General features: G+C 41.6%; 2 long non-coding RNA genes across 3 annotated transcripts in view; one reads left to right on the top strand and one right to left on the bottom strand.

Annotated features, from left to right (window-relative positions):
- Positions 1-3,394: 3,394 nt before the first annotated feature.
- On the bottom strand, positions 3,395-17,786 carry LOC138759936 (uncharacterized). The gene is made up of 2 exons (XR_011355249.1): positions 17,700-17,786; positions 3,395-4,749 (listed from the first exon to the last, which is right to left on the bottom strand). It is a non-coding gene; the product is annotated as an uncharacterized lncRNA (long non-coding RNA).
- Positions 14,822-24,439, top strand: part of LOC138759935 (uncharacterized) — an 18,949-nt gene continuing 9,331 nt past the window's right edge. For both annotated transcript variants that reach the window (XR_011355248.1, XR_011355247.1), the window contains exons 1-3: positions 14,822-14,917; positions 17,479-17,585; positions 22,966-23,129. This is a non-coding gene — a long non-coding RNA (uncharacterized lncRNA). The remainder of the gene's footprint in view (positions 14,918-17,478; positions 17,586-22,965; positions 23,130-24,439) is intronic.

The raw sequence follows: 24,439 nt of genomic DNA, 5'->3' as shown, positions 1-24,439 counted from the left end.
TTAAATTTCCTAAAATTGGTGCTATCTTGCTTCAGGCAAAGGAGTGGTTGGAATATCAGGCTCTCTCCTCAAAAGGTTATGGATGTTTGGGTTCTATTGGAACCCATTGAGCTATGAGCTCTGTGACTAGTGTTGGGGAGGATTGTAGGATGTAGAGGTATGGCCAGCAAATGAATGAATGAAGGAACTGAAAAAAGGGGCTCATAAAACTGCAGATGCTGGAATTTGGACCAAAAAATAAATTGCTGGATGGACCCGACTCATCGACAATCCATTTTGATCTGAGCTATTGTCTGTTTCCTTCCATGGATGCTGCCTGACCCATTGAATTCCACCAATGGTTTTGATTTGCTCTAGGAGCTAGATAGTCTGCCCCCATCAGTGAGCGTTACAGGGGGTAGTGGGTGCATTGGTTCCTATTGCTCAGAATTGTGTGGAATGGGGAGTAGAAAAGGATGCACCCTTTTTTGAGAAATAAAACTAATGACCTGTGACCTCATGTCACTAATGAGGGAATACTGGGAGGTACAACAAAACCCTAACCCATTGACACAACATCCAGACAAGAATAGCAAGGCTGAATGGAGCCAGCTTCAACCCATGCAGTTCAATGTACAGATGCAATGGAAGTCCTAGAGCTAGACACAAAATGCTGGAGGAACTCAATGGGTCAGGCAGAATCCATGGAAGGCAACAGCCAGTCGATGTTTTGGGTGGAAAACCCAACATCGGAACAGGCCGATGGCCAATGAAATGGCCAACTTTGTTTGGCAATGAAAGTCCTACTTGCTGCAGTTTCACATCAATACAGAAAGCGCTCATAAGAAGATTTGAAAAAAGAGGGTGATAAGATAAAAGGAAGGTGGAGATAAGGCGGCACTGTTAGCCTAGTGATTTGCGCAACACCATTGCAACACCTGGAAATAAGGCGGCACAGTTAGCCTAGTGATTTGCGCAACACCAGCGACCCGTTCAAATCCGGCACCGTCTGTAAGGAGTTGGCATATTCTCCCCTTGTCTGCTCCTGTTTCCTCCCACCTTTCAAAACATACGAGGATTGTGGGTCATTTGGGGTATTTGAGTGGCACGGGCTTCTGGGCCGGAAGGGCCTGTTACTGTGCTGTATGTTTACATTTAAAATTTAAAATAAATATTGACTGTCAATAGTGCAAAATATCTGTCAGTAGCGTGGACGGATATTTTGTCTGTTAAATGTATTAAAATATGACTATTATAGCATATTAAAGGAAAGTCATGTTTGAAAAATGTGTCGGAGGTCACTGAGGAGGTCAGACATGTCCAGTACATGAGGGGAACCAGTAGATATTTTGTAAGTCAAAATTTTCATGAGGTCCCACACAAGGGCTTGGTCAACAAGGTTAGCACACACATTATTGACTGTGATATAACGACATGAATTGAAAGTTGGTTAACCGTGAACAAAGAGTGGGAAGAGGCAGATCTCTCTCAGGTTGGCAGCCTGTGACCAGTGCTGTTGTATGGGTTGGTGCTTGAGCCCCAGCTATTCACCACCTATATCAATGATTGGGCTGAGAGTTGATCTTCCACCAAGATGAGATTAAGAGTAGGCAGAGAATGGATTGGTTGCACGGTGAGAGAGGGAAGAATGTGAACTTCAGCAAGTACACTTGAACTTCAGTTGCAGTTCACAATTGCATTGGAGAGGGTTCAGAGGAGATTCACCAGGATGCCGCCTCAGATTGAGGTCCTCAGTTATGAGAAGAGACTGGATATTCCTTGGGGCAGAGAGGTCGAGGAGGAACCCAATAGAGGCACACAAAATTACAGGACCTAGATAGTATAGAAAATAGGAAACTTGCTTCCCATCACGGAGACATCAAAAACTAAAGGATTGTGGTCACACTAGGCTCACAGCGACCGAAAGAACCATGCAGAGTCGAACGTGAGTTAAACTAACTGACTTTAATAGAACTCTCGTGTCAGCTTAAATCCCTCGGAACCCGATGATGCTTGTGACTCCCAGGATCTTTATGACGTCAGCCGCCAGGCTGTGGGCTTGCCCCGCACCTGGAGCTCTCTCAGACAGATCTGCCAAGGAATTGCCTGCGACTCCATGAGCCAGTTCGCCTGTTGTGTGGGCAAGCCACCACAGGATATAGTTTTAGGGTAAGGAACAGGAGGCATAAAGAGTATCAAAGGAAGAACTTTTCCACCCAGAGTGCGGTTGGAATCAATAACACACTGCCTGAGGGGGCAGCGAAGTGGTACTGCGACATTGAAGAGGTATCTTAAGCCCTTGAATCACGAAGGCACAGGAGGTTACGGACCACAGGCTGGTGATGGGGGGGTGGGGGTGGTCTGCATGGACAAGGGGAGTTCAATGCTCGAATCCAGGGCTTCATGAATTTATTGGTTTTGGGTGCCCTGAAGTAGCAGGCAAAGATACTTTAAAGCAGCAAACTACTCTTTCTTTCATTTTTCCGCTTGGCTATTCCAAATGAAGTCTGAGCTAGGAACACATTAATCAAAGATCTAGCCCAGAATTTATTTTACTCTGTGCAGGAGCTGTATTAGACAGGTTAGAGTGTCCCAGTGAGGACAAGTAATTGACGAGGTGAAACTTTTGGGATGTAAAACCTGGACTCCTGGTGGAGGCGGGCAGGTGGCAATAGCTTTCTACTCCTCCATTCCAAAGATCCCACTGTGGATCCTGAAATGAAATCCATGTCTGCATGCCATTCCTACATCTGATCACAGCAGATATCGAAATGGAAATCTTAGTTGGACCAAAGATGTTTATATCTGTTCCTACTGTGGAGATAAAAAAAATTGGGGACTTCATAGTTATAAAGTTACAGAAAAACTCTGATAATCTTCTCTCCAATTGTTTGGATATGGTTCAGCATCTGAATCGGTGGTTTCTGACCGTTGCTCTCCCATTAACACATCAGATCCACAGTTCCTGTGTTTCCATTAACACATCAGATCCACAGTTCCTGTGTACCTGTTAACACACCAGATCCACATTCCTGTGTTCCCATTAACACACCAGATACACAGTTCCTGTATACCCATTAACACACCAGATCCACAGTTCCTGTATACCCATTAACACACCAGATCCTCATTCCTGTCTTCCCATTAACACACCAGATCCACATTCCTGTGTTCCCGTTAACACATCAGATCCACATTCCTGTGTACCCATTAAAATATCAGATCCACAGTTCCTGTGTTCCCGTTAACACCCTGATTTTTAGGAGACACTTAAGCATACAATTAAATAGGCAAGGCAGAAAAGGATTAGTGCAGATGAACAAAATGGTCACCGAAGACATGATGCAAAAAAGAGTCAGATTCTCTTTTTATGATTGTGACTTTCAGACAAATCACTCACCTGAGGGACAATTAATTTAGAATCAGAATTAGAATTTATTTCCATGAACAAGTCATGAAATTCAGTGTTTTGCAGCAGTATCATAAGGCAAACATTCATATTATAACCTTCTTACGATATTACAATAAAAAATAAAAATAAAAGTGCACAAAAGTAAGGCAGTGTCGTTGGTTCATTGATTATTCTGGAATCTGATGGCAGTGGGGAGGAAGCTGTCCTTGTGCCGCTGAGTGCTTGTCTTTGGGCTCCAGTATCTTTTCCCATTGGCAGCAGAGTGGAAAGGACATGGCCTGGGTGGTGGAGGCCTTTAAGGATAGAGGCTGCTCGATGGAGTGAAGTCTGGTGCCTGTGATGTCATAGGCCTTGTTAACAACTCTCTGGAGTTTTTTCTTGTTCTGAGAGTTAGCACCTCCACACCAGACAGTGATGTAACTATCTAGAATGCTCTCCACAGTTCACGTGTTGACATTTCCGAGAGTTTTTGATTACATACCAAATCTCCTCAGACACCTCACAAATTATAGCCACTGCATCAATGAGGCAGCTCCAGGACAGATCCTCGGAGATGATGACACCCAGGAATTTGAGGTTCTTGACTCTCTCCACTATCGAGCCCTCGATGAGGACTGGATTGTATTCCCCTGACTTCCTCCTGAAGTCCACAATCATCTCCTTGGTTTTTCTAATGTTGAGCGCAAGGTTGTTGTTTTATACTATTCAATGATCTGATTTATCTCCCTCCTGTATTCTGCCTCATTGCCGTTTGCGATTCTGCCAATAACTGTAGTGTCATCTGAAAACTTATAGATGGCATTGGAATTGTGCCTGGCCTCACAGTCATGGATGTATAATGAATTAGAGCAGTGGGCTAAGCACACATCCTTGGGGTGTTCCTGTGTTGATGATCAGTGAGGAGGAGAGGTTGTTTCCAATTCGTACTGACTGTGGTCTTCCAATGAGAAAGTCAGAGTGGGGTACAAAGGCCTAGAGTTTGTAGCTTCTTAACCAGCACTGAGGGAATAATAGTATTGAAGGTTGAGCTGTAGTCGATGAAGAGCAATTGTATTTATGAGTTGCTGTTTTCAAGGTGATCCAGAGCTAAGTGGAAAGTCAGTGATATTGCATCTGCTGTGGAGATTGTGACAATGCACCATCTGGTCCATGAAGACTACTAATAAACAGGTTTCTATTAGATGCATTCTTCTCCTCTGCCCTGCTGATAAAAAAGATCCACGGCTAGCATCTGAAGTGCAGGATGACTTGGAGACTCTCAATTTGTTCGTTGTGGGACTTGATGAGCAGAAACTGGCTGCTGTGTTTCCTGTTACAGAGAACTTGCTGTGAGGTCCATCCAGGCATTCTGCAAGGCACTATAGAAAGGAAATTTTTACAATTCTTTGCTTGGTGGCCAAAAGTACATTGTTTGATCAATGCACACCGTCAGTCATAAAAAGGATACCATGATTTTTCACCCCTCCCCCACAACCTTGGCCTGATGATGGCCACATTGCTGCATCTCAGAAACTCAGTACACCAGATAGGATTTCAGTGGGCAGATTCTGGTGGCCATCTCACCCACCCTGGCAGGTATATGGAACAAATGGCTGTGGATCTTAACTCTGAGAATGATTAATAGCTCTGCTGAGACCTTTAATACAGGGTCAACAATATTTTCATAATGTAAAATCTAAATGAGCCAGCTAGATATTGTTTTCTAACTTTGAAAGCTGCATTCTTTAGAGAAAATTCTCTTGCAAGTCAGATATCGGTGACACGATGCTGTTTTGTGAGCTTTGATGCAATTTGAAAACTCAGCAGAAATATTACAGGTACTTGGAAAACTGGTTTAACAATTCCTGACATTGTATTCATTCAGCCTCACAGGTGTCAATGCTCTTCATCTGGAAAAAGTAAACAGCTTTTCTCTCTTTTAAAAAAATAATCCAGAAGATTAGTCTCCAAATATCTGTTTTTTTAATCCAGAGGTTATTTATAAAGACTGAACTTGATATAGGGTGTGTGTGTGTGTGTGTGTGTGTGTGTGTGTGTGTGTGTGTGTGTGTGTGTGTGTGTGTGTGTGTGTGTGTGTGTGTGTGTGTGTGTGTGTGCATGTGTGACTGTTTAGTGTATGTGTCTGTCACTGTGTGTGTGTGTCTGTATGTTTGTGTGTGTGTGTGTCTGTCTGTCACTGTTTAGTGTGTGTTTGTTACTCTGTGTGTGTGTGTGTGTCACTGTTTAGTGTGTGTTTGTCACTGTGTGTTTGTGTGCATGTGTGTGTGTGTGTGTGTGTCTGTCTGTCTATCACTGTTTAGTGTGTGTTTGTCACTCTGTGTGTGTGTGTGTGTGTCACTGTTTAGTGTGTGTTTGTCACTGTGTGTTTGTGTGCATGTGTGTGTGTGTGTCTGTCTGTCTGTCTGTCACTGTTTAGTGTGTGTTTGTCACTCTGTGTGTGTGTGTGTGTCACTGTTTAGTGTGTGTTTGTCACTGTGTTTGTGTGCATGTGTGTGTGTGTGTGTCTGTCTGTCTGTCTGTCACTGTTTAGTGTGTGTTTGTCACTCTGTGTGTGTGTGTGTGTGTGTGTGTGTGTGTGTGTGTGTGTGTGTGTGTGTGTTGGGAGGGGTTCTTGCACTAACAGCATCTCTGCCACAAGTGGAAGAGCAGCTCCTTCACCCTTTATTGCCTCCTTTATATATTCCATATTGCTGTCCTCCCTCCCCCCCTTTCCTTTTTCTTTCCTTGTGCTCCTTAAGGAGCCCTCTGATTTCCCAGCGGAAGGGGCCAGGAGCCTACCAAAGCAGCCTCAGACAATCTTTCATGCTGACCCGGTACAATTGTGTTCTTGTCAGGCGGTGCGTGGAATGCAATGAGGTATGAAGTATCGTTTACTTCTGGCTGATGGCGGGCGGGCTTGTCGAGCCGTGAGGCAGCTGCCAAAAACAACAGCAGCTCAAAGCTCTGTGCCCTACCAGCTTCTTGCCTGGACCACCCCACCCCCACGGACCCCCTCCCAGCGCAGCTCCAGCCTTCCATCCCCAATTACATTCCCTCTGTGTTCCAACACCCTCTGATCAGACTCCGTAAGATGACTCTGTTATATTAAGGACTAGCTTGTGTATTTAGACTGCCCGTTGCTATAAGTCCCAGCTTTTCATAAATTCATTCGGCCCTTCTACCCCTGAGCATCTGCTCAACTCCCCAAATAAAGGATAAGATTACATATTAGACGCTGGCTATGAACCTTTTAATCACATTAATCAAATGAAGCTGTGCAAGAAAGAACAATAAAAAACACATGGGCATTAAAAGTCTGGACAGAAATGTAGAAGGGACCATGTATTTAATTAAAGCTAAAGCAGGTCTGATTTTCAATGTGTAAAAGGCCCAAGTTGGAGTGGTGCAGGCAGGCTAAAGCTGGTATTTGTTGGTACAGACTTGTTTAGACTAGTGAGGGTTTGAAGGGCTTAGAAGTGAACGGTGGTGGCTGTCAGCTTGCAAGCAAGTTTTCAATCTGTGTGAGCGATGTTTCCAAACAGAGGTGCAGACAGCAAGTAAACATTCAAGCCCGCTGTCATTTCTGACTGGGCTGCCGTGGACAGAGGGAGGGAGGGAGGGAAGGAGTGGTAGAAGGATTGAGGGAGGAACAGGCAGAGGGAGGGACAGGCAAAGGGCAGGAGGGAGAGAGAAATGACTCGAGGGGACAAATGAAGTAAGAAAAAAAGTGCAAGCACAGATAAGGGGGTGGGGAAAGAGAGGAGAGAGGAAAGAGAGATGGATGCCTTATTAAATACATTTCAGACAGTAAGATTTTTGCAAAGCAGGGGAATTATGGAGAAGCTGAGTCCGTGGCCAGGTTGGCCTTGATCTTATTAAATAGTGGAGCAGGCTCAAGGGGCTTCCTTTTCCAGCTTATGTTCCTTTGGGAGTGGTGGAAGGAGAGAGGGATGGGCAAAGGGAGAGGGCTGGGGGGAACAGGCAGAAAAGAAAGGGATGTGGGAAGGGAGGGGGAGAAAAAATGGAGATGGAGCAAGCAATGAGGGGGACGGGACGGTGGAAGAGAAAGAGTGTGAGAGAAGGAAAGGATAGAAAAGGTCATGATAGATGGAGGGGAGGGAGTGAAAGAGGCAGGGACTGCTTTTTGCTCATACCTTGCTGAAGTGCTCAGACCTGAAACTTCACCTCCAATAGACGTTGCACGACCTGCTGAGTTTCTCCAACACTTGTATGCATTTACTACAATCATGGCATCTGCCGACTTTCTTGTTACACTCCATTCGACTGCTCCACTGCAAAATCTCTTTGAGGAATGCCGACCCTGAAGAGGTTTTCCTCCTCTCTTCGAAGGGAATTCTGAGATATTCTCTCTCACTGCTTCCCATCTATACTCTCTACTGCTCTCTAGCTTTTAAGACTGTGATTCAGGAGCCTGTCTGCTTTTTGCTCAAGCCTTGCTGAAGGGCTCAGCCCCTTTGCCCCCTATGGGTACTGCAGAATCTGCTAAAGTTTCTCAAGCACTTTTGTGCTTTTACTATTTGACAAAAAGAGAAGGGTGGGAAGAGAATGACAGGGAGAGAACGCTTTCTCAATGGGCCATGGAAGTGGGATGAGAGGCTAATTCCAACTATTCACAAAATGTATTTCTTCCTCGTTTTGATTGGTCCATCCTGCAGAGTAACCATTCACCTGTCTGTATGCAGCCCAATAGACAGTTTGCTTTCTTTCAGTGGATTGCTCTCCCATTGACTTTTGAGGATCAGAGCTTGAGTAAAAATTAGTCTTTGGTTATCTTTGGGTGATATTCTTCTTCATTGACCTCAGCAGGGACAGAAATTGGGCAGTGGAATAAAACTGGCAACTGGGTTGTTTCACATTGCATGGCTGCCTCAAGGCCCAAACCATTCTTGGTGCTATTGTAGATGCCTCTCTGTAATCAGATGGTTTGCAATAAACTGAATCCCCGCCCATTCTGTAAATGAGTCCTTCAGTGTTAGCTTCATAAAAAAAAGGTAAAGAAATGTTCATTAGAACTTCCAGAATTTTGAAGATATGTTGGCATCCCTCCATAAAATAAATCAGGTTCCACATCCTTCCAAAAACTGGCATTTTAAAAATATGATATGACCCTGGTGACTTCTGCTAAATGTCGTGGACCTTTAAAGAACTAAAAGTCACTGTTGCTTCAACATGTTATTGCAGTATTCTCTATTTGCCATTTATACACAAACAGTACATAGTATTTAAACTTTATTGTAAGATCATACATAATTAAAAAAATGTTCTGCAAACGTTCATCAGGCCACACTTCATTCACATGGTGAGAGACAGTTGACAAAGCCTGATGCATCCTTCAAATATTGAGGAAATCTGCACATAACCTCATTTATTCCTATAAGAGGGCAGTGATCTGGGGAACAGCTCTTGTGGGTTTTTTTGATGCCACACCCATCCTTTCACCTCGTTCCTTCTACCATCCAGGAACCCAAACACTCTCTCCAATCCACTCAGCTCCAGAGGGATTAGTGAAGGATTAGAGCAAATCTTTGGCTTGGCTTCGCGGACGAAGATTTATGGAGGGGGTAAAAAGTCCACATCAGCTGCAGGCTCGTTTGTGGCTGACAAGTCCGATGCGGGACAGGCAAAGTGTGTGGCTGACAAGTCCGATGCGGGACAGGCAAATAGGTACCTGACAATAGCACTTGATGGGCCAAAGAGCCTGTTATTGGGGTGTGTTAGAATGGCTGACTCCCAAAAATGTGTGTTGGTGGGTTAACTGAAGACTGTAAATTGTCTCTGGTGTAAAGGTGTGTGGCAGATTCTGAGGGAGGGGATTTGATGGGAATGTGGATAGAATTAATGCATGTTTGATGTTCATTTAGTTTAATTTAATATTCATTTTAATGATACAGCACAGTAGAAGGGCTTCCTGGTCCATGAAACCTGTGCCTCCTGAATAAAACCCATGCAGGACCTCAGGAAGCACCTACAAACTCTTTACAGACTTCGCCGGATTCAAACCCAGGTCGATGTCACCCTAATAGCATTGCACTAACTGCTACACTAACCCTGCCTCTTTCATGGGACGTTGATGGTACTGTGACCCAATGAATTGAAAGGCTTGTTTCCATGCTGTATCTTTCCAAACTGCAGTGAACGTAGATCAGCCTCTAATTTCCAGTGAATTAAGGCCATAGGATCAAGAAAGTAAATATTGATTTTCCTGTGTCCATACCTCTGTGTCCCCATGGCACCTCTCTGGATTTGAACTCTCCAGCATGTGCAGGGGCCCTACGCTCCATTTTAATGCCTAGCCTGGTGCATACTGTGCCATGCAGAACAATTCTTCTGTTGTTATTATTGGGGTGGGGAGAATTGGATCTGTGGCCCTGATTGCATGACCACCTCTCACTTATATCACCTCTAAATATAATTCAAATGCTTTGCCTTTAAAAACACCATTTAGATGTTCACTTTGGCCACAGAAGAGATTAAGATATTGTCATGGAGCCATAGAATGATACTGGGCTGTAATGTCCTATGGAACAACCCCCTCATCCCATTAACTCTGTGCCAACCACATACACTAATCCTACTACCTCAATCCCATATTTTATTTACTGTATATAATACACACACACACACACACACACACACACACACACACACACACACACACACACACACACACACACACACACACACACACACACACACACATATGCACGCACACATTTTCGCTTTGACCATGTCGAAATTACAACACTTTTTATACATAGTCCCCCATTTCAGGGCACCATAACATTTGGGATGTTTGGCTTCTTGGGTGTTTCTGAATACTCCAGTATGTTTAATTGCTTCATTGGTGCAGGTATAAGAGAGTTAGGCTTGCTTCTAAGATCATCTTTGGAGTCTGTAGTTGCCATTTTTCAGCATGAGGGCCAGAGTCGTGCCAATGAAAGTCAAAGAAGCCACTATGAAGATGAAAATAAATTAATAAAACGGTAAGAAACATCACCCTAACCTCAGGATGACCAAAATCAACAGTTTGGAACATCATTAAGAAGAAAGAGTGTACTGGTGAGCTCAATGATCACAAAGGAACTGGTAGACCTAGGAAGACCTCCACAACTGATGACAGAAGAATTCTCATTATAATAAAGAAAAATCCTCAAACCTATGTCCGACAGATCACAAACACTCTTCAGGAGATAGATGTGGATGTGTCAATGACTACTGTCCCCAGAAGACTTTGTTAAAAGAAGTACACTGCAAGTTGCAAACCATGGCAAAGGTGGTAAGCTTTGGATCTTGGGCAGTTCCTTTGTGCCTCCACACTTTGCTCTCGCCATCAATTTAATACAGGTTAATCTAGGTCTCATCAGTCCACCAGACCTTTTTCCAGAATTCTTTAGGCTTTTTAAATTACTTCTCGGCAAACTGTAATTTGGCTGTCCTGTTTCTGTGGCTAACTTGTAGTTTTGATCTTGCAGTGTAGTCTCTGTATTTCTGTACATGAAGTTTTCTGCAGACAATGGTCCTCGACACATCCACACCTGCCTCATGAAGAATGTTTCTGATCCATCGGATATGTGTTTGGGGATTTTTCTTTGTTTTGATGAGAATTCTTCTGTCATCAGGAGTGGAGGTCTTCCTTGGAACACCAGCCCCTTTGCAATTATTGAGTTCACCAGTACATTCTTCTTAATGATGTTCCAAACTGTTGATTTTGGTAATCCCAAAGCTTGGGTGATGTCTCTTATTGGTTTATTCTTGTTTTTCAGCCTTATAATGGCTTCTTGGTCTTTCATTGATACAATTCTGATCCTCGTGTTGAAAAATGGTAACTACAGACTCCAAAAGTGATCAAAAGCTTAGAAACAAGCCTAGCTCTCTTATATCTGCACCAATTAAGCAATTAAACTTTTTTCAATTATTTTCAAAATGTATAGATCAATAATTTTTGTTCTTTATTTTTTTTATTTTTTCCCTCTTTTTCTGAATTATTAGTATTGAAATTATTAGTTGATGCTTGGCTTTGATTGTAATCATTTAGAGAATAGGTTGGGGTTAGAAATTAGATTAGTTATAGGTTTTTTTTCTTTTTTCTTTTCCTTTTTTATTGATAACATGGATCATATGTATCTTGTTTACCATTGTTTATTATCTGTAATTTTAATTTACTTTTACCTCAACTTTATATCATATGTATCTGTGTACTTGATATTATTATTTTCTCAAAATCCAATAAAAAGATCAAAAAAGAAAAAAAAAATGCCTGTAGAAGTTTACGAGAGTCTTTGGTGATATACTGAATCTCCTCAGACACCTCACAAAGTGCAGCCGCTGGCGAGTCTTCTTTGTGATTTCAAGTTTGTCATGAAATTTCTACGTTCTTCTTTCCCGTTACACCGCAAAATCTGTCTACTTTATGGGTTTGTAAGTGTGCATCTGTCATGCTTATGCCCGCACACAAAAGCCCACTAAATTTAAAAAGTTTGAGAGTTTCAAAAAGTCTGGATTCTCGAGTGGTCCAGAATTCTGGCATCCAATTTTTGGACTTCTACTGTATTCCCGTTGTGGGAAGTTCCCAAGCAAGAAAGGACCGGCTGCACTCCTTCAAACCTTACTCCCAGCAACAATTTACTTTTCTCAGAAATCGTTAACTACTTTCCATGGGGGGGAGAAATGCTGAAGTATTAAGTGCAAGTCAGCACTTTAACATTCCCACCCCCAAATCTTTTTTAAAACAAACCAATTTGCTGGCAGCAGGATTTGGATTTGTTTTCCCTGGAGCCGCAGATCCCAGTGGAGTTACTTGGAACCTCCCACACTGAACAAATCCACCATGTGTGAAATGCACTTAGTGTAAAGGGTGGGTGGGGAGCGGGATGGTAGAAAGCAAGAAAAGGTGGCTGCTGGCAGTGATCCCTGACTCATGGTGTATGCATCCAGTGAGTGACAGGCGGGAGCAAGAGAGTGAGCAGAATAAAGAGAGCAGTCACTTTAAATTTGAATGATGTGAACTCCCTCTCTCTCTCCAGCGTTTAAAGGCTTAGGGACAACAGGATTTAACACCTCCTGTCAGACCTACACAGGAAGGCACACGCTGAGCTGTTTTAAGCTGGCTGTGTTTGAAAACTTTTAGGAGCCAGTATTCTGCTTCTGGTCAACATTTAACATGAGCCCCTATGAGAGAGAAAAGGAAGCTGTGTTTATATACAGGTATACCCCATTTTACGAATACTCACTATGCAAATTCACTTTTTACGAAGAAACCTGTGTTCACTTTTAAGAAAGGATTTTCATTTTTACGAAAAAAATGTGGCGAAAGCAGCGAGCCATTATAGAGGTTGCATGCACACCCCAAGGCTGTGCCCCGAGCATCTCCTTCCCCGTGAACTACAATGAGATGTCAATAGGTAGATGACCCTCTTCTCTCTCCCACATCCCAGTCTCCTGTACCTCTCACCACCCTAACCTCTGAAGTCTCAGTCTAACAATACTGTACATACATTATTTCTACTTTATAGGCCTTGTATTTATCATATCATTCCTGCTTTTAATAAATGTTAGTGTCATTTTAGGTTTTATTTGTTATTGGTAGGTTTTTTTTGGGTCTGGGAACACTCAAAAAATTTTCCCATAAACATCAATGGTAATGGCCTCTTCGCTTTATGTTATTTCGGCTTACGATAGGTTCCAGTTTTGTAACGCTCTAGTTTTGTAAAATGTGGTATATCTGTACTGCCTTGTACATCTTCTCGGATCACATGGCATGACTTTAAAGAAGACCAAGATTTCATCTTATGGCAGGATAATTTTATTACCTCTCCAAGCTCCAGGCTAACTGTCACTCGCTGAGTCCTTTTATCCTGATTTTGCTGTTTTAAGACAAATATTTCCATTGACACCAGTTTGCTATTTCCTTGGCACCTCTCACCACTGCAGCAGTCCCAGCAACATGGGCTGGAAATGCTGTAATGTGGGGAGGTGCCAGGCAAATCGAGCCAGGTCATTACCATGATGGTCAGGTGACAATCTCAGGTTATCCATCTGTTTCTTTCTTAAAGATGTCAGTTTAACATTAGCCGTGGAAGGGAAAATGTGGTTGAGCAGTTCCTACTGCTGTTTGAGTAAATCTGAGTCTTGAATGATTGACAGAAGCAAGGAGGATGTGATAGAATTCATGAGAAGGTTTATAAGAGCCTAGTAATAGAACCGTGCTGCAGTCCAACTCATCCATACCACAATGAAGAGTTGCACTGGAAAACTGTTCTGTTTGAAGTGTCTTAATTGGCTTCTTCAATTGGATATGAGATGTCATTTAACATCTCTCATGATCAAAGACCAACATTAATTCTTCTGACACATTATCGAAATCTCCTTGGCTGATTTTCATTTGAAATACAAATAGATAATGCTGATAATGAATGGCCAATTGGCAACTTCCATTTCACAGACAGCAGTTTCCTCGTGTAGCCAAGTCAGCACATTGCCTCAGTAACTCATCGGACCCCATGTGGCCAAGACACATTTTACTCTGCCCATCATTCTTTGTGGCTTGTTTTTATTTTGTTAGACATCCACTCTTAGGGGAATAGTGGTAGATATTCTCAGCCAAACCATGGAACTACTGAATAAAGGCTGTCCCAATTATACAGGCCTTTTCCACTCCAGATATGCAATAGGCCCCTTGCCTATCTCAGTGTGGGAAAGAGACTTTAGGGTTCCAGGTTCTTTGACTGACATGTTATTGCTGCAGCTTTGGTTCCTGAACACCATATCACCCCTTCATCACTGCTCCTCCCATTTTCAATCCAGCTGATTTTTGGAGACGTTTGAAGACATAGAGATCTTTGCTTCTCATTCTCATTTTGGTAGAGGTGCAAGACTCATAGTGCCTCGTTGTGTGCCTTCACGGACAATAAAACAAAAAGAAACAAACTTTGCATACAGGTATACCCCATTTTACGAATACAAATTATGAAAATTTGCTTTTACGAAGAAAGCTGCGTTCACTTTTACAAAAGGATTTGAATGGGTTTTTGCTTTTATAAAAATAGCCTTCAATAGTAGTGCATAGGTCTTTACTTTATGCTATTATGGCTTATGAAAGGTTTCATGCATACACTCTAATTTCCTAAAGCAGGGTAGACCTGTATTTCTGACAATAAAAGGACCTCGAACCTTGAGCCTTGAACATCCATCAGCATCAGAGATGAGGGTTTGTCCAGAGGCCCAATGATGGCGAGATGTTTAGTAGGAAAATCCTCCCCCTAAAATTTCTAATGTAGAGATGCAGATGGTGATTGATGTAAGTGAGGTTACTGTATGTAAATATTGCACTGCACTTCGTACATTGTAGCAGTAGCATGTTCATTGGCTGAGAGGTCCTGAGGTCATAAATGACACAACAGAAGTATAAATCTTTCTTCCTTCAACCTTGCATTGGATTAGAATGTTTTCTATTTTCAGTACTCCCACCAATATTGGAGAGGCGATACATCTGTCTGTCGAATGTATTGGGAGCTGGTTTCAGTGAAGGTAGTTACATTCTCCCAATGGGGAAAAAAATCATAGCACATTCATAACTGCTTTGTCAACTGAATTAATTTACCTGCATCTAAGAAGATCCTGCATTAATAGTTCTCTCTTTAGGAAGGCACTTTGTTGCAGTGACTGAATACCTCATCAGGTATTAAGGTTAACCTTACACTTCCCTGGTTTTATGGGTTTTGATTTGGCCAATGACCAATGTGGGAACTGAAAGCAATTCCATTGGTAATTTAAGAAAAACTTGAACAGGTATATGGACAGGAGGGGTATGGAGGGATATGGTCCAGGTTGAAGGTCAGTGGGACAGACTAGATGGGCTGAGGGTGTCTGTTTCTGTGCTGTAATCCTCTATGGTTCAGTGATTCTACGGTCTAGGACCTGCCCAAAGGGGCAGGCAGCAGATAGTTTGTGAGATGGTCTATTCCTTCCAGTCAATATTCAAGATTTCTCCATGCCCTTGATACATGGCCTTAAAGTTCTCAATAACAACTCCAATACTCAAGATCAGGGTCAGGATTCCATTTATGGTCATGTACACAAAGTATTCAAAAACATTTTGTCCTGTAAAAGCATACAAAGAGATGCCATGATTCCAAAGCCCCTATCAAGACAAGAAAGAGAGGCCAGAGACATCGAGTGTCCGTAAATCCCGCTACCTCTTCCAATGCTGCCGCCTCCTGCATTCCTGTAACCTCCATAGCCACATGGCCTCCAAACTGATCAAGCGGTAAACCCAAATACCAGGCATCCAAATTACCCCCCAAACCCCTAGTTCTGAACCCCCGATATGGTCATGAAGCCATCATCACCTGAGACCCTTAGGGAGCTGGCTCATCATCTGCACCCTCCCAGATCTTGTCCCTGAAACTTGATTCCCAAAACCCATCTTGACCTGGTGTGACCCCTTCAACCACCAAGCCCCTTGCTGGTCCACCACAGAGCAATACAGAGTCCTCTCCCAGGCTTCTCCTTCTCGGCTGAATGCATGCTCTCCACTCTGGCGCCCTGCCCTTTCTACTCCTCGACTGATCGTAAGTCAGTGAGGAGGTTATATTCCTTCAAGGAGAATTTTCTTGAAACTTTCTCTCCATCTACCTGGTAATCTCTTCCCATGGCAGGCAGTTCCTCAGGAGTCACAAGCATAACCCTGAGCTCCCTAACACCTATCTCTCCACCTCACTGTCCTCAGTCTCCTGCACTATTCCATCAAAGCTCGGCGTTAGCTCAAGGAAATGTGTGGAATTTCCATTAGGCACATTGTAGTGTTCTGCAATCAACCATGAGTTTAATATTGCCTGTAATTTTTATTCCAGTGTTGGCCCTGTGGTCACAGCGAGCACCAACATAAGGTTCTCATTGCATAACAGTTGCCAACACAACTGAATCAAGATCCAAGTCCTCTCTCCACATACCATGTGATCAAAAAGCTCATCTTCATTAAGAATTTTCCAAATTTGCCAAGCTCTTTTCTTAATGTTGCTGGAATATTTAAAGCCTGGGTTTAGTTTGTGAAGAATGAGAATAAAATACATGCTTTAAAGAGTTTTAAATTCTGAATCTCTGCACATTTTAATGAATGGCAAAGGTCTAATTCATCCAAGTATTTTCAATGGCCAAATCTTGAGCTAATTCTCCGCATACAGTGTCCCAGAGCAGGGAGATTTGATTAATAGCCAAGTGCTCAATCATGGAAACAGTTTGTGACCAACCAAGTACAAATAAATACACATTTTTTTTTAGAATATATGGGGAAAAACTGGGAATCTACAAATCGTCTACTAAATGAGCTGGAAATACACCCAATAAATCAGGGCCAGTACTCAAATCTGCCGAGAATACTTTTCATCTCCCATTTGGTCACTTTCTCAGTGAAACAATTTGCGATTATAACTTTGAAACGTGGTTAAAATGATGCCATCGTACAAAATGCTGTCAATTGTGCAAGTTGAGGTCTTGGCTAAAGATATGGAAAGAGTATCAAAATGCAATTAATAATTAAAACACTTGGTGGCTCCCAATAGCATTCATAGTGGGCAGGTAACTGAAAGAGATCTAATAATTGGGGCCTTGATAAAGGATTTTTTGGTAACGCACCTACAATCCTCACCCTGGATTTATAAATAGAAAAGTGGTTTAAATATAGGATGGCAAACATTTCTCTATTGACTGACCCTTTACTGACTCAGGAACTTAAACAGTGTGTACAGGAGTATTTTGATATCAATGATAATGGTGAAGTTACACCATCCATCTTGTGGGATACCACTAAAGCAATAATAAGGGGTAAAAACAATTGAAATATCAAGTAGAATAAGAAAGAACAGGTTGAAGAAGCAATCAGACTTGGAAAGTAAATAAAGGCATAAAATAATAATAAAAATGAAGAACTCCTAAATGAATTAAGACAAAAAAAAATGAAGCTCTTGACATACAAAGCTGATGGGGTCCTGAGATTTTAAAGCAAAAATATTATGAGAAGGGAAACAGAGCTAGTCGCCTCTTGGCATTTCAGCTATGTAAAGAGTAAGCTAATCATGTGGTCTCCAAAGTCTTTCACTCGGCCTCAAGGAAATGAGTTTCACAACCAAGAGAAATAGCAGAAGCATTTGCATCCTGTTGTGAAGACTTTCCTGAAATCGTAGACAAAGAGAGAAAGGTAAGAACGCTTCTTTCTAAATTAAATCTACCCAGGCTTGGCATTAAAGGGGTGGGGGAGCATTTTTGGTCCATAACCCTCCCCAAATGAGTTATTGTGCCCACCCCCACTCACCTGCAACACTATTGTCACCAGCGGATTGCAGGCCATGAGAAAAGTCAGCTCCACTGCGTGTGGCTCCTGCTGCAAGAGCACGTATCATCCTGAGTGGGACAGGAATGGGCTTGCCTGTGAGCCCCTATATGCCTGAGTGACTGATACTCCTTACCAAAATATATTCACTAAGCCTGTCAACAGGGTCAAATAAAAGACAAATCTCTGCAGCAGCCAGCACATTTGGGCAAGGGTGAATTGAGAAAATCTAAGGGATGTGTTTGTACATATAGGAACAGATCCAGTAATCTTTACTGGGATCTACTCAAACCATACGGATCCCACAGGAAACCATTCTTTTGTGAATTTCAGGCACTGACATTCACCAGAGACAATGTTAAAAGAATGAACAAATGAGTATGGATTAAATTGAAAGCCACATTCCACACTACCCTGATGGACACTTGTCAGTGGCGAAAAACCTCGTTGATTGGAAGACCACAGTTTTTATTTACAATTGCAGACCACACCCTTCCCCCTCCCATTGAGTGAGTTCTCAAATGGCAGTTTGTGCACCCCCCCCCCCCCGCCGTGGTTAACCATAATGCCCCCATTAGATCTCTTCTGATGCTGAATCTGAAGCTACCCTCCATTTCTCATAAAAATGTCACTATGTAAGGAAGAACAGGAAATAAAAGGAGTGATTAATAAACTAAAGAATAATAAGTCCCCGTGGACCAATGAGATTCTGGGAGAATTCTACAAGTGTTGTAGGGAGGAGCTCTCCCTGATTTTGGCTAAGGACTATAATTATGTCCTACTGGAAGGAAATTCTCCTAAATCATGGGCAGAAGTTATAATTTCCGTTATTCATAAGGATGGGAAAGGTCCCACTAAGTGTGAAGGTTATAGGCCGATAAGTCTTTTATGTAATGACCTAAAGATACTTAGTACTATACTAACAAAGAGAATTCAAAAGGTTATAACATATTTGGTACACCCTGATCAAACAGGATTTATACCTGGTAGACAGGGAACCAATAACATTAGGCATGTTCTTAACATTATGTCATGTGCAAAGAAGAAACAACAGACATCTATGATACTTAGTTTAGATGCGCAAAGGCTTTCGATAGAGTAGACTGGGTCTATCTCAACCATGGGATTTCACCTGAAATTTATGAATTTATAAAATTGGGTGAAAGCACTATATTTAAACCCAAAATCAAGAATGAGGGTGAATGGATGTTTCTGTCAGTTTTTCAGGTTAAAACGTGCAGTTAGGCACGTTGAGTCCCTTGCTCTTTGTTATATGCTTGGAGTCACTTGCTGAAATTATTAGGCAAGAGGGTTAAATAAAGGATATAAAAGACAATAGATGGGTGGAACATAAGAAATCCCTATTTGTGAATGACATCATGCTGTATGTGACCAGCCCTATTTCTTCAGTGCCTCACATGATGCAAGTTTTAAAAGAATATGAAGAAATATCTGGATATAAAATTAATGACTCAAAATCAGAAGCAATGATAAAGTTGGGTATGTGACATTACAATTAGATAACGAGGTCAGGTTTCATTGGTCCAGAGAAGGCTTCAACTACCGAGGTATCTTAAAACTGTATGAAGCCAATTTTGTCCTTCACTAGCCATTTGTAAACTTTTAAGTTGCTCTTCTTGCTCCATTTGCTGTTTCTTGATTTCATCTACTTGCCTTAGTTGCTGTTTCTTGATTTGAACTCTTTCTCCTCTAAAGGATATCTTTTCTCTTACCACTGTTGTTGTGCACAGACAGTAGCCAAGTCTGCTTGCACCTTAGCGGATATATCTGATGTGCTTGAAGCACATGAAGCTGTACTTGCTCTAGATGCCTTTGAAGACTTTAAAGATCTTCCTGCGCTCATAACCTTGGAAATGTTATCCTCAGGATTCACCTCTGAACTTTCAGATACCGCTGATTGAGTCTCTGCCTTCTGCATTTCACTTGGTACAACACCAATGGGATTTTGCAACATACATTCATCTGTTCCAGTTCCACTATCTTTTAAGCCAGTAAATGAGGCCTGCGGTGCCTTGACAGAGTCCTCTTCTTCCTTGCTCGTTGAAGCCACTTCTTCTGCGGCCACTGGCTCCAACCTCCTGCCAAGCTTTGTCAGTCTGACTTGCTGGCTCAACTCACGATCAAATGGTTCCTTGAGAGGAGCTGTTTGCTCAAGGTCTTTAGCCCGACAATACTTCTTTTTATCCAACAATGTAACCTGGCTTCTCTTAGTTCCTGGGAACTGTAAACAAATTTTGTATCTTACTTGGTCCCTTTAAGAGAGTTGCTGCTGGCTGAATTGTCTCTGTGATTCTGCACACAAGCTTACTTATCTTATGTTTACAATAACATATTCTGGGCTTCCTGCCAATTCTGCTACCATGGCTCTGGCTTAGCTTTCAAGGTCACAGGTGTCTGGCCAGCTCTGGCACAATTTCAAACTGTGCCATTCATAGACAGGTTCTCATGGACTTCTAGAATATTCTATTATTACAGCATGGATGTCTCTTGGCTTTAAATCAAGTTGTTAATTCTTTTAGACAAATTTTATAAGCCTTTCTTCCAAACAAAGTTCACAATTAAATTTTTCTTTGAATCAAAATATAGATGACACTTTCCTTCTTCTAATGTATCCTAATTTTTAAAGTAACTGAAAGAGATAAACGCAGATATCTCAGATGGGAAATTCTCTTCCTTAACATTAATTAGTAGCATTGAAACTATCCCAATGTCTTTTGCCCAGACTGTTTTTTTCTTATTCCATTTTTGGCTGATAGGAGTTCCAATGATAGCATTCAAAACTCTTAACAAATTGATATCAAAATTCGTATGGAAAATTTTTTAAAAAGCTCAAGTTCGACAAGACTTTGTTATTGTCAAAACAAAAAAGGAACCTTAAATTGCCCAACATTAAATATTATTACTGCGCAGTAGAGCTGAGGACCCTGATAACAAATGATATGGAAATGGGTTGGGTGAGTATTGAACAAAATTCATGCCCCAGAATTTCTCTGGAAGGGCTACCATTCCTAAGCCAAGCAAATTGGAAGAAATTAAAAATAGATAATGAATGGATGAAATTCACAATGAAAACTTGGTTGGCTATTAGAAAACAACTAAACCTTTTTAACTCTATATCCAGAGGATTAAAAATAGTAGCTATCCCAGAATTCCTACCTAGAAAAGTAGGTAAGGGCTTCATAAAATGGTGGATAAAGGGCTAAATATTGTGCATCGGCTTTTTTGTGGGGAAACTTTGAAATCATATGCACCTCTTCAGAAAGAATTTGGTTTGTCAAGGACAGATTTTTTTTTAGATTCTTTCTAGTGCGGCACTACCTATAGACATATGCAGATTGGGAGCAGATCTGTAAAAAGCTATCTACACTAGAAAAGATTTTCATGCTGACTATGGAGGGGGTAATGAAGAAGAACCTGATAGCTCACTTATACAGAAGGCTTCAAGTTTACGTAACAGGAAACACCATGGAAATAAAACAGAAATGGGAATTAGCGATGAAACGTGGGAAAAGACATGTCTTGATGGTCACAAGTAGCCCTACCTGGAGGGAATTTGAATGGAAAATTAAAATGAGAGTATTTAAGACTCCTCAGATACAGTAGCACCTCAAAATTATGCTGGAGAGAATGCGGGAAGATCGGTGATCATATCCATATTTTTTGGAACTCTCCCAAACTATATTAATATTGGAGAGATATTCAGGTAGAAATTAAGCAAATCATGGGAGTAGACCTACCTTTGGAGCCAGCATATTTTATATTGTGAGAGACTCAAAAGGATATAGATACCAAAAACCAGGCATGTTTACTTGGGGTGTTGCTGTTGATCGCAAAGAAGATCATTACAGTATTATGGAGAAATTTCAAACCACCAACTGCCCGACAATAGAGGGAAAGATTAAAAAGTGTACATTTGATGGAAAGCATAACAGCTAAACACCAGTGATGATTTCAACCTCAAGTGGTCATCGGTAATACTACGGTGACCGAGATTGATTAAGTAATCTCAGTGGGAGGGATGAGTTTGACTGGGGCACTCTACATGTAATTGGAGTAATGTATACAGATGAGATTGTGATCATACACAAGGGCATATATGGCAATGACACAGTGATAAATTCAATAAGATTTACTCCGGCCCTCTCCTCTTTAAGTTTGAAAGTGTCACCATGAACATATGAAGAAGTTTATGATTAAATATATAGGTGACTGCATATTGGATAGAATAAGGTTAATTGGGTGCCCAAATCTGTGATGCCTCTATGAACAGAACTTGAGTAAGATAGATACATGCACTGTATATGTCTCTTATGTGATCTATGTATTTATTTTGTCTGCTAACGTGATATGACTGCATATGGAAATAAAAGATAAGTTGCAAAAAAATTAATCAGAACATTTGAAGGCTCCCAAATGCATTTATACTGGGCAGGTAATTGAAAGAGATCTAATTATTGGGGTCTTGCTAAAGGTTTTTAGTAGAGCAATGTATTGTTTAATGTAGCAAGTGGCAATCTGGAACTTGTTGGCTGGTTATAGAAGCCAAGGGAATGGTGACTGAAAAGGGAATCGGATCATTGCTTGTAAGTCAATAAGATAGTTAAAGAGAAGAGTGAGCCAGTGGCCAGAGTGGAGAATCAACTTTTGAATTGAATTCTGTATTATCATGTACTAAGGTACAGTGGAAACCTTTGCTTTGCAATGATATCCAGGCATATCATTCTATTCTCAAGTAGTGCAAAATAAATCAAAATTTCAGAGTATAGTGTAACGGAGAAAAGGTTCAGTTAAATGGTGCATTCAAGTGTCTGATAACTCTCTTTAAATATGCCAGTGTGTGTTAACATGCTCCCGTACCATCTGCCCGATAGGAGGGGGAAGAAGAGAGTGTGACCAGGATGGGGTGGGTATTTTCATATGTTGGTTGCTTTCCCAAAGCACCAAGAAGTGTCAATGGAGTTAAGGGAGGGAAGGTTGGTTTGTGTGATGAATTCACAACTTTCTGCAGTTTCTGTGATACATCGGACAGGACATTTTCCGTGGTACATAAATCAAGTCTGGTAAGTGATGTTGAGACCATATGAAGTCCTTCAGACTTTTCAAGAAATAAAGGCATTGATCAGTCATCTTGGCTATAGCAACACCATGGATGGACCAGGACAGATTGTTGCCGATATTCACACCAAAACACCTCAAGCTCACAACCATCTTCACATTCATTTGTCAGGTCTTTCACAGAACCAGGACAGAGCAGATGGGAAGAACAGCCTTCTTTGGTATTGTCTGATTCTACAAGTGCTGTGGCATTTTACAGGACAAGCCATGCATTAAAATTGAATCTACATGGTGCCTGATGGTGCCTGATGGAAATACTGCGCCCACAGTTGCAAGGTCAGTGCCACTCTCCCTGCTGGAAGAGGGAGCTGATTTCAGGGGATTACTCTTCAATGCAGCTGCAGAAACAGCTGGCACAGAGTGGAGGAACAAGCAAGGAGGGTGGGGGAAACAGAGATTGCCTGTATGAGTGGCCATGCCCAACCCCACATAATCCAGTGCACCAATCAAGTCTCAGATTGAAATTAGCCCAAAGGCAGTGTGCAATACCCTAGAGCACACATGTCAAACTTAGACACGTGAGCCAAATTTGGCCCGTGATATAATTATATTTGGCCCGCAAGATCATATCAAATATGTATTAGAGCTGGCCCGCTGGCCGCCGCGCCAGTATAGTGCATGCACAGCTAATACTACAAATCCCAGAATGCTTTGCAAATCCGTTGGCGTCAGCCCGCTAATCGCCCCCACCTCCTCTCTTTACTTTCATTAGCATCTGCCACCTGTCGCCCAACTCACATGTAATAAACCCCTTACGAAAAATGGCCAAACGAAAGACAGAAAACAGGACCTTTCAAGACAGGTGGGAGGCAAACTCTGACCCCAGAGTTTGATGAACTTGCATCTAAGAAGAGATGCCAAGTATCTGGTTTAGACCCAGGTGCATCAGAGTAAATCACAGTGTAGCAAGCTAAGCTTGGATTAATATTTTCTTTGGTTAACTTTGGACTGTTCATAGTTGAAAGATTGCATTTTCATTGAAGCAAGTTGTTATTTTTTTTACTTGTTGGCTTGTAAAAAAAAATACATTTAAAAGGAGCTTAAAGGCTATAGAGAAATATTATTTATTGAATATTTTATTTCTCATTTGTTAATGCTTCTTCTGGAAAGAGTTTAACCAAAACTATTATTAAACATTTATTTTAATAAGAAAAAGTTTAACATTACATATGTTGAAAGAAGAGAAAACATGCAGATGTTGAAAATTTTCAATAAATATTTAGTTTGGCCCACAACTTAGTCGAAGTTTTTAATTTTGGCCCTCTGTGAATTTGAATTTGACACCCCTGCCCTGGAGGAAACAAGAGCACCAGAGAAAACCCATGCAGACACAGGGAGAACGTGCAAACTCCTTAACAGACAGCAGTGGATTCGAAACTAGGTCACTTGTGCTGTTGTAGCATTGTGCTATTAGACCGACGATGTTGAAAACATTAACATGACATTAACTAAAATACATGCTGATTCAGTCTTGTAAAATATTTCCATCAATATCCCAATCCTGAAATGATGCCAACTGCATACAAAGTGTCTCCTGCTAATTAAACCAATTCAAGTTTGAATAATAGCATAATTCAATGGCAGTG

Source organism: Narcine bancroftii, chromosome 4, assembly GCF_036971445.1.
Source record: "Narcine bancroftii isolate sNarBan1 chromosome 4, sNarBan1.hap1, whole genome shotgun sequence".
NCBI classification, from domain to species: domain Eukaryota; kingdom Metazoa; phylum Chordata; class Chondrichthyes; order Torpediniformes; family Narcinidae; genus Narcine; species Narcine bancroftii.
Note: the sequence above shows the minus strand (reverse complement) of the source record. Positions and strands in the feature narration are given on the sequence as shown.